Source organism: Heloderma suspectum, chromosome 1 (assembly GCF_057233095.1).
Source record: "Heloderma suspectum isolate Gila_16-S chromosome 1, 16-S_ref, whole genome shotgun sequence".
NCBI lineage: Eukaryota > Metazoa > Chordata > Lepidosauria > Squamata > Helodermatidae > Heloderma > Heloderma suspectum.
Genome location: NC_139458.1, coordinates 231,847,662 through 231,859,264, shown reverse-complemented (window position 1 = coordinate 231,859,264; position 11,603 = coordinate 231,847,662).

Below are 11,603 nucleotides of genomic sequence, written 5' to 3'. Positions count from 1 at the left end.
GCCCACTTATCCTATTTCTCCATGCTTGGCTTTTCCGAGGCCCTGGTTCACTCCAGGGAAGCCAAGTCTCCCGAACCCTAACCCTAACTTGAGTCTTAACCCTAATTTGCTTGTGCAACTGTCACAAACCCCCATCCACAGGTTGTACTAAAAGACGGCAGGCATACCATTCCTTTGGCCCTCTCAGTCTGTTTCACCATGCTTGGCTTCAGCAACACCCTGTTTCCATTCTGGGAAGCCAAGTCTCCTGACCCCTAACCCTAAGTTGGGTCTGAACCCTAATTTCCTCTTGGGACTGAAACTTGTCCCTGACCACAAGATGTACTAACAGGCAGTTAGTTAACCACCAATGGCTCACTCAGTCTGTTTGACCAATCTAGGCTTTACCAAGACGCTGGTTCCTTCCTGGGAAGCCTAGTGTCCCCAATCCTAACCCTAATTTGAGTCTCAACCCTAATTTCCTGTTTTGACTGAAACATCGCCCCGTCCTCACGTTCTACTTATAAAGGGTCGGCACCCCTTTCTGATGACCTGCTCAGTTAGTTTCACCAAGCTAGTCTTCCCTAAGAACCTGGTTCCCTCCTCGGAAGCCAAGTCTCCCCAACCCTAACCCTAACTTGGGTTTTTACCCAAAATTACTAGAGGAACTTTAACATCCCCCAGTCCACGCAAGTGTACTAAAAGGCCCGAGGGAACACATCCTGTTGGGCCACTCAATCTGTTTCAACATGCTTGGCTTTACAGATGCCCTGGTTCCATCCTGGGAAGCCAAGTCTCGCCAAACCTAACCCTAATTTGATTCTCAACCCTAATTTCCTCTTTGGACTGAAACATACCGCTGTCCACAGAGTGTACCAAATGTCAGTATGGAAGACATCTAGATATCCCCCTCAGGCTGATTCACCCAGCTAGGCTTCACCAAGAACCCGCTTCTTACTTAGGAAGCCCAGTTTTCCCCAACCCTAACCCTAACTTGGGTTTTTACCCTACTTTATTTTGGGAATGAAACATCCCCTCGTCCACGCGGTGTACTAAAAGACAGGAGGCAACCCATCCTGCAGGCCCACTTATCCTATTTCTACATGCTTGGCTTTTCCGAGGCCCTGGTTCACTCCAGGGAAGCCAAGTCTCCCAAACCCTAACCCTAACTTGAGTCTTAACCCTAATTTGCTTGTGCAACTGTCACAAACCCCATCCACAGGTAGTACTAAAAGACGGCAGGCATACCATTCCTTTGGCCCTCTCAGTCTGTTTCACCATGCTTGGCTTCAGCAACACCCTGTTTCCATTCTGGGAAGCCAAGTCTCCTGACCCTAAGTTGGGTCTGAACCCTAATTTCCTCTTGGGACTGAAACTTGTCCCTGTCCACAAGATGTACTAACAGGCAGTTAGTTAACCACCAATGGCTCACTCAGTCTGTTTGACCAATCTAGGCTTTACCAAGACGCTGGTTCCTTCCTGGGAAGCCTAGTGTCCCCAACCCTAACCCTAAATTGAGTCTCAACCCTAATTTCCTGTTTAGACTGAAACATCGCCCCGTCCTCACGTTGTACTTATAGAGGGTCGGCACCCCTTTCTGATGACCTGCTCAGTTCGTTTCACCAAGCTAGTCTTCCCTAAGAACCTGGTTCCCTCCTCGGAAGCCAAGTCTCCCCAACCCTAACCCTAACTTGGGTTTTTACCCAAATTTTCTAGAGGAACTTTAACATCCCCCAGTCCACGCAGTGTAGTAAAAGACAGGAGGGAACACATCCTGTTGGGCCACTCAATCGGTTTCAACATGCTTGGCTTTACAGATGCCCTGGTTCCATCCTGGGAAGCCAAGTCTCGCCAACCCTAACCCTAATTTGAGTATCAACCCTAATTTCCTCTTTGGACTGAAACATACCGCCGTCCACAGAGTGTACCAAATGTCAGTATGGAAGACATCTTGATGTCCCCCTCAGGCTGATTCACCAAGTTAGGCTTCACCAAGAACCCGTTTCTTACCTAGGAAGCCCAGTTTCCCCAACCCTAACCCTAACTTGGGTTTTTACCCTACTTTATTTTGGGAATGAAACATCCCCTCGTCCACGCGGTGTACTAAAAGACAGGAGGCAACCCAACCTGCAGGCCCACTTATCCTATTTCTCCATGCTTGGCTTTTCCGAGGCCCTGGTTCACTCCAGGGAAGCCAAGTCTCCCGAACCCTAACCCTAACTTGAGTCTTAACCCTAATTTGCTTGTGCAACTGTCACAAACCCCCATCCACAGGTTGTACTAAAAGACGGCAGGCATACCATTCCTTTGGCCCTCTCAGTCTGTTTCACCATGCTTGGCTTCAGCAACACCCTGTTTCCATTCTGGGAAGCCAAGTCTCCTGACCCCTAACCCTAAGTTGGGTCTGAACCCTAATTTCCTCTTGGGACTGAAACTTGTCCCTGTCCACAAGATGTACTAACAGGCAGTTAGTTAACCACCAATGGCTCACTCAGTCTGTTTGACCAATCTAGGCTTTACCAAGATGCTGGTTCCTTCCTGGGAAGCCTAGTGTCCCCAACCCTAACCCTAATTTGAGTCTCAACCCTAATTTCCTGTTTAGACTGAAACATCGCCCCGTCCTCACGTTGTACTTATAGAGGGTCGGCACCCCTTTCTGATGACCTGCTCAGTTCGTTTCACCAAGCTAGTCTTCCCTAAGAACCTGGTTCCCTCCTCGGAAGCCAAGTCTCCCCAACCCTAACCCTAACTTGGGGTTTTACCCAAATTTTCTAGAGGAACTTTAACATCCCCCAGTCCACGCAGTGTACTAAAAGACAGGAGGGGACACATCCTGTTGGGCCACTCAATCTGTTTCAACATGCTTGGCTTTACAGATGCCCTGGATCCATCCTGGGAAGCCAAGGCTAACCAACCCTAACCCTAATTTGAGTCTCAATCCTAAGTTCCTCTTTGGACTGAAACATACCGCCGTCCACAGAGTGTACCAAATGTCAGTATGGAAGACATCTTGATGTCCCCCTCAGGCTGATTCACCCAGCTAGGCTTCACCAAGAACCCGTTTCTTACCTAGGAAGCCCAGTTTCCCCAACCCTAACCCTAACTTGGGTTTTTACCCTACTTTATTTTGGGAATGAAACATCCCCTCGTCCACGCGGTGTACTGAAAGACAGGAGGCAACCCATCCTGCAGGCCCACTTATCCTATTTCTACATGCTTGGCTTTTCTGAGGCCCTGGTTCACTCCAGGGAAGCCAAGTCTCCCAAACCCTAACCCTAACTTGAGTCTTAACCCTAATTTGCTTGTGCAACTGTCACAACCCCCATCCACAGGTTGTACTAAAAGACGGCAGGCATACCATTCCTTTGGCCCTCTCAGGCTGTTTCACCATGCTTGGCTTCAGCAACACCCTGTTTCCATTCTGGGAAGCCAAGTCTCCTGACCCCTAACCCTAAGTTGGGTCTGAACCCTGATTTCCTCTTGGGACTGAAACTTGTCCCTGTCCACAAGATGTACTAACAGGCAGTTAGTTAACCACCAATGGCTCACTCAGTCTGTTTGACCAATCTAGGCTTTACCAAGAAGCTGGTTCCTTCCTGGGAAGCCTAGTGTCCCCAATCCTAACCCTAATTTGAGTCTCAACCCTAATTTCCTGTTTTGACTGAAACATCGCCCCGTCCTCACGTTGTACTTATAGAGGGTCGGCACACCTTTCTGATGACCTGCTCAGTTCGTTTCACCAAGCTAGTCTTCCCTAAGAACCTGGTTCCCTCCTCGGAAGCCAAGTCTCCCCAACCCTAACCCTAACTTGGGTTTTTACCCAAATTTTCTAGAGGAACTTTAACATCCCCCAGTCCACGCAGTGTACTAAAAGACAGGAGGGAACACATCCTGTTGGGCCACTCAATCGGTTTCAACATGCTTGGCTTTACAGACGCCCTGGTTCCATCCTGGGAAGCCAAGTCTCGCCAACCCTAACCCTAATTTGAGTCTCAACCCTAATTTCCTCTTTGGACTGAAACATACCGCCGTCCACAGAGTGTACCAAATGTCAGTATGGAAGACATCTTGATGTCCCCCTCAGGCTGATTCACCAAGTTAGGCTTCACCAAGAACCCGTTTCTTACCTAGGAAGCCCAGTTTCCCCAACCCTAACCCTAACTTGGGTTTTTACCCTACTTTATTTTGGGAATGAAACATCCCCTCGTCCACGCGGTGTACTAAAAGACAGGAGGCAACCCATCCTGCAGGCCCACTTATCCTATTTCTCCATGCTTGGCTTTTCCGAGGCCCTGGTTCACTCCAGGGAAGCCAAGTCTCCCGAACCCTAACCCTAACTTGAGTCTTAACCCTAATTTACTTGTGCAACTGTCACAAACCCCCATCCACAGGTTGTACTAAAAGACGGCAGGCATACCATTCCTTTGGCCCTCTCAGTCTGTTTCACCATGCTTGGCTTCAGCAACACCCTGTTTCCATTCTGGGAAGCCAAGTCTCCTGACCCCTAACCCTAAGTTGGGTCTGAACCCTAATTTCCTCTTGGGACTGAAACTTGTCCCTGTCCACAAGATGTACTAACAGGCAGTTAGTTAACCACCAATGGCTCACTCAGTCTGTTTGACCAATCTAGGCTTTACCAAGATGCTGGTTCCTTCCTGGGAAGCCTAGTGTCCCCAATCCTAACCCTAATTTGACTCTCAACCCTAATTTCCTGTTTAGACTGAAACATCGCCCCGTCCTCACGTTGTACTTATAGAGGGTCGGCACCCCTTTCTGATGACCTGCTCAGTTCGTTTCACCAAGCTAGTCTTCCCTAAGAACCTGGTTCCCTCCTCGGACGCCAAGTCTCCCCAACCCTAACCCTAACTTGGGTTTTTACCCAAATTTTCTAGAGGAACTTTAACATCCCCCTGTCCACGCAGTGTACTAAAAGACAGGAGAGAACACATCCTGTTGGGCCACTCAATCTGTTTCAACATGCTTGGCTTTACAGACGCCCTGGTTCCATCCTGGGAAGCCAAGTCTCGCCAACCCTAACCCTAATTTGAGTCTCAACCCTAATTTCCTCTTGGGACTGAAACATGTCCCTGTCCACGAGCTGTACTAATGGGCAGTATGTTATCCTCCAATGGCTCACTCAGTCTGTTTGACCAATCTAGGCTTTACCAAGACGCTGGTTCCTTCCTGGGAAGCCTAGTGTCCCCAACCCTAACCCTAATTTGAGTCTCAACCCTAATTTCCTGTTTAGACTGAAACATCGCCCCGTCCTCACGTTGTACTTATAGAGGGTCGGCACCCCTTTCTGATTACCTGCTCAGTTTGTTTCACCAAGCTAGTCTTCCCTAAGAACCTGGTTCCCTCCTCGGAAGCCAAGTCTCCCCAACCCTAACCCTAACTTGGGTTTTTACCCAAATTTTCTAGAGGAACTTTAACATCCCCCAGTCCACGCAGTGTACTAAAAGACAGGAGGGAACACATCCTGTTGGGCCACTCAATCTGTTTCAACATGCTTGGCTTTACAGTGGCCCTGGTTCCATCCTGGGAAGCCAGGTTTCGCCAAACCTATCCCTAATTTGAGTCTCAAGCCTAATTTCCTCTTTGGACTGAAACATACCGCCGTCCACAGAGTGTACCAAATGTCAGTATGGAAGACATCTTGATGTCCCCCTCAGGCTGATTCACCCAGCTAGGCTTCACCAAGAACCCGTTTCTTACCTAGGAAGCCCAGTTACCCCAACCCTAACCCTAACTTGGGTTTTTACCCTACTTTATTTTGGGAATGAAACATCCCCTCGTCCACACGGTGTACAAAAAGACAGGAGGCAACCCATCCTGCAGGCCCACTTATCCTATTTCTCCATGCTTGGCTTTTCCGAGGCCCTGGTTCACTGCAGGGAAGCCAAGTCTCCCGAACCCTAACCCTAACTTGAGTCTTAACCCTAATTTGCTTGTGCAACTGTCACAAACCCCCATCCACAGGTTGTACTAAAAGACGGCAGGCATACCATTCCTTTGGCCCTCTCAGTCTGTTTCACCATGCTTGGCTTCAGCAACACCCTGTTTCCATTCTGGGAAGCCAAGTCTCCTGACCCCTAACCCTAAGTTGGGTCTGAACCCTAATTTCCTCTTGGGACTGAAACTTGTCCCTGTCCACAAGATGTACTAACAGGCAGTTAGTTAACCACCAATGGCTCACTCAGTCTGTTTGACCAATCTAGGCTTTACCAAGACGCTGGTTCCTTCCTGGGAAGCCTAGTGTCCCCAATCCTAACCCTAATTTGAGTCTCAACCCTAATTTCCTGTTTTGACTGAAACATCGCCCCGTCCTCACGTTGTACTTATAGAGGGTCGGCACCCCTTTCTGATGACCTGCTCAGTTCGTTTCACCAAGCTAGTCTTCCCTAAGAACCTGGTTCCCTCCTCGGAAGCCAAGTCTCCCCAACCCTAACCCTAACATGGGTTTTTACCCAAATTTTCTAGAGGAACTTTAACATCCCCCAGTCCACGCAGTGTACTAAAAGACAGGAGGGAACACATCCTGTTGGGCCACTCAATCGGTTTCAACATGCTTGGCTTTACAGATGCCCTGGTTCCATCCTGGGAAGCCAAGTCTCGCCAACCCTAACCCTAATTTGAGTCTCAACCCTAATTTCCTCTTTGGACTGAAACATACCGCCGTCCACAGAGTGTACCAAATGTCAGTATGGAAGACATCTTGATGTCCCCCTCAGGCTGATTCACCAAGTTAGGCTTCACCAAGAACCCGTTTCTTACCTAGGAAGCCCAGTTTCCCCAACCCTAACCCTAACTTGGGTTTTTACCCTACTTTATTTTGGGAATGAAACATCCCCTCGTCCACGCGGTGTACTAAAAGACAGGAGGCAACCCATCCTGCAGGCCCACTTATCCTATTTCTCCATGCTTGGCTTTTCCGAGGCCCTGGTTCACTCCAGGGAAGCCAAGTCTCCCGAACCCTAACCCTAACTTGAGTCTTAACCCTAATTTACTTGTGCAACTGTCACAAACCCCCATCCACAGGTTGTACTAAAAGACGGCAGGCATACCATTCCTTTGGCCCTCTCAGTCTGTTTCACCATGCTTGGCTTCAGCAACACCCTGTTTCCATTCTGGGAAACCAAGTCTCCTGACCCCTAACCCTAAGTTGGGTCTTAACCCTAATTTCCTCTTGGGACTGAAACATGTCCCTGTCCACAAGCTGTACTAATGGGCAGTATGTTATCCTCCAATGGCTCACTCAGTCTGTTTGACCAATCTAGGCTTTACCAAGATGCTGGTTCCTTCCTGGGAAGCCTAGTGTCCCCAACTCTAACCCTAATTTGAGTCTCAACCCTTATTTCCTCTTTGGACTGAAACATACCGCCGTCCACAGAGTGTACCAAATGTCAGTATGGAAGACATCTTGATGTCCCCCTCAGGCTGATTCACCAAGCTAGGCTTCACCAAGAACCCGTTTCTTACCTAGGAAGCCCAGTTTCCCCAACCCTAACCCTAACTTGGGTTTTTACCCTACTTTATTTTGGGAATGAAACATCCCCTCGTCCACGCGGTGTACAAAAAGACAGGAGGCAACCCATCCTGCAGGCCCACTTATCCTATTTCTACATGCTTGGCTTTTCCGAGGCCCTGGTTCACTCCAGGGAAGCCAAGTCTCCCAAACCCTAACCCTAACTTGAGTCTTAACCCTAATTTACTTGTGCAACTGTCACAAACCCCCATCCACAGGTTGTACTAAAAGACGGCAGGCATACCATTCCTTTGGCCCTCTCAGTCTGTTTCACCATGCTTGGCTTCAGCAACACCCTGTTTCCATTCTGGGAAGCCAAGTCTCCTGACCCCTAACCCTAAGTTGGGTCTGAACCCTAATTTCCTCTTGGGACTGAAACTTGTCCCTGTCCACAAGATGTACTAACAGGCAGTTAGTTAACCACCAATGGCTCACTCAGTCTGTTTGACCAATCTAGGCTTTACCAAGATGCTGGTTCCTTCCTGGGAAGCCTAGTGTCCCCAACCCTAACCCTAATTTGAGTCTCAACCCTAATTTCCTGTTTAGACTGAAACATCGCCCCGTCCTCACGTTGTACTTATAGAGGGTCGGCACCCCTTTCTGATGACCTGCTCAGTTCGTTTCACCAAGCTAGTCTTCCCTAAGAACCTGGTTCCCTCCTCGGAAGCCAAGTCTCCCCAACCCTAACCCTAACTTGGGGTTTTACCCAAATTTTCTAGAGGAACTTTAACATCCCCCAGTCCACGCAGTGTACTAAAAGACAGGAGGGGACACATCCTGTTGGGCCACTCAATCTGTTTCAACATGCTTGGCTTTACAGATGCCCTGGATCCATCCTGGGAAGCCAAGGCTAACCAACCCTAACCCTAATTTGAGTCTCAATCCTAAGTTCCTCTTTGGACTGAAACATACCGCCGTCCACAGAGTGTACCAAATGTCAGTATGGAAGACATCTTGATGTCCCCCTCAGGCTGATTCACCCAGCTAGGCTTCACCAAGAACCCGTTTCTTACCTAGGAAGCCCAGTTTCCCCAACCCTAACCCTAACTTGGGTTTTGACCCTACTTTATTTTGGGAATGAAACATCCCCTCGTCCACGCGGTGTACTGAAAGACAGGAGGCAACCCATCCTGCAGGCCCACTTATCCTATTTCTACATGCTTGGCTTTTCCGAGGCCCTGGTTCACTCCAGGGAAGCCAAGTCTCCCAAACCCTAACCCTAACTTGAGTCTTAACCCTAATTTGCTTGTGCAACTGTCACAACCCCCATCCACAGGTTGTACTAAAAGACGGCAGGCATACCATTCCTTTGGCCCTCTCAGGCTGTTTCACCATGCTTGGCTTCAGCAACACCCTGTTTCCATTCTGGGAAGCCAAGTCTCCTGACCCCTAACCCTAAGTTGGGTCTGAACCCTGATTTCCTCTTGGGACTGAAACTTGTCCCTGTCCACAAGATGTACTAACAGGCAGTTAGTTAACCACCAATGGCTCACTCAGTCTGTTTGACCAATCTAGGCTTTACCAAGAAGCTGGTTCCTTCCTGGGAAGCCTAGTGTCCCCAATCCTAACCCTAATTTGAGTCTCAACCCTAATTTCCTGTTTTGACTGAAACATCGCCCCGTCCTCACGTTGTACTTATAGAGGGTCGGCACACCTTTCTGATGACCTGCTCAGTTCGTTTCACCAAGCTAGTCTTCCCTAAGAACCTGGTTCCCTCCTCGGAAGCCAAGTCTCCCCAACCCTAACCCTAACTTGGGTTTTTACCCAAATTTTCTAGAGGAACTTTAACATCCCCCAGTCCACGCAGTGTACTAAAAGACAGGAGGGAACACATCCTGTTGGGCCACTCAATCGGTTTCAACATGCTTGGCTTTACAGATGCCCTGGTTCCATCCTGGGAAGCCAAGTCTCGCCAACCCTAACCCTAATTTGAGTCTCAACCCTAATTTCCTCTTTGGACTGAAACATACCGCCGTCCACAGAGTGTACCAAATGTCAGTATGGAAGACATCTTGATGTCCCCCTCAGGCTGATTCACCAAGTTAGGCTTCACCAAGAACCCGTTTCTTACCTAGGAAGCCCAGTTTCCCCAACCCTAACCCTAACTTGGGTTTTTACCCTACTTTATTTTGGGAATGAAACATCCCCTCGTCCACGCGGTGTACTAAAAGACAGGAGGCAACCCATCCTGCAGGCCCACTTATCCTATTTCTCCATGCTTGGCTTTTCCGAGGCCCTGGTTCACTCCAGGGAAGCCAAGTCTCCCGAACCCTAACCCTAACTTGAGTCTTAACCCTAATTTACTTGTGCAACTGTCACAAACCCCCATCCACAGGTTGTACTAAAAGACGGCAGGCATACCATTCCTTTGGCCCTCTCAGTCTGTTTCACCATGCTTGGCTTCAGCAACACCCTGTTTCCATTCTGGGAAGCCAAGTCTCCTGACCCCTAACCCTAAGTTGGGTCTGAACCCTAATTTCCTCTTGGGACTGAAACTTGTCCCTGTCCACAAGATGTACTAACAGGCAGTTAGTTAACCACCAATGGCTCACTCAGTCTGTTTGACCAATCTAGGCTTTACCAAGACGCTGGTTCCTTCCTGGGAAGCCTAGTGTCCCCAACCCTAACCCTAATTTGAGTCTCAACCCTAATTTCCTGTTTAGACTGAAACATCGCCCCGTCCTCACGTTGTACTTATAGAGGGTCGGCACCCCTTTCTGATTACCTGCTCAGTTTGTTTCACCAAGCTAGTCTTCCCTAAGAACCTGGTTCCCTCCTCGGAAGCCAAGTCTCCCCAACCCTAACCCTAACTTGGGTTTTTACCCAAAATTACTAGAGGAACTTTAACATCCCCCAGTCCACGCAGTGTACTAAAAGGCCCGAGGGAACACATCCTGTCGGGCCACTCAATCTGTTTCAACATGCTTGGCTTTACAGACGCCCTGGTTCCATCCTGGGAAGCCAAGTCTCGCCAAACCTAACCCTAATTTGATTCTCAACCCTAATTTCCTCTTTGGACTGAAACATACCGCTGTCCACAGAGTGTACCAAATGTCAGTATGGAAGACATCTTGATGTCCCCGTCAGGCTGATTCACCAAGCTAGGCTTTACCAAGAACCCGTTTCTTACTTAGGAAGCCCAGTTTCCCCAACCCTAACCCTAACTTGGGTTTTTACCCTACTTTATTTTGGGAATGAAACATCCCCTCGTCCACGCGGTGTACTAAAAGACAGGAGGCAACCCATCCTGCAGGCCCACTTATCCTATTTCTACATGCTTGGCTTTTCCGAGGCCCTGGTTCACTCCAGGGAAGCCAAGTCTCCCAAACCCTAACCCTAACTTGAGTCTTAACCCTAATTTGCTTGTGCAACTGTCACAAACCCCCATCCACAGGTAGTACTAAAAGACGGCAGGCATACCATTCCTTTGGCCCTCGCAGTCTGTTTCACCATGCTTGGCTTCAGCAACACCCTGTTTCCATTCTGCGAAGCCAAGTCTCCTGACCCCTAACCCTAAATTGGGTCTGAACCCTAATTTCCTCTTGGGACTGAAACTTGTCCCTGTCCACAAGATGTACTAACAGGCAGTTAGTTAACCACCAATGGCTCACTCAGTCTGTTTGACCAATCTAGGCTTTACCAAGACGCTGGTTCCTTCCTGGGAAGCCTAGTGTCCCCAATCCTAACCCTAATTTGACTCTCAACCCTAATTTCCTGTTTTGACTGAAACATCGCCCCGTCCTCACGTTGTACTTATAGAGGGTCGGCACCCCTTTCTGATGACCTGCTCAGTTCGTTTCACCAAGCTAGTCTTCCCTAAGAACCTGGTTCCCTCCTCGGAAGCCAAGTCTCCCCAACCCTAACCCTAACTTGGGTTTTTACCCAAATTTTCTAGAGGAACTTTAACATCCCCCAGTCCACGCAGTGTACTAAAAGACAGGAGGGAACACATCCTGTTGGGCCACTCAATCGGTTTCAACATGCTTGGCTTTACAGATGCCCTGGTTCCATCCTGGGAAGCCAAGTCTCGCCAACCCTAACCCTAATTTGAGTCTCAACCCTAATTTCCTCTTTGGACTGAAACATACCGCCGTCCACA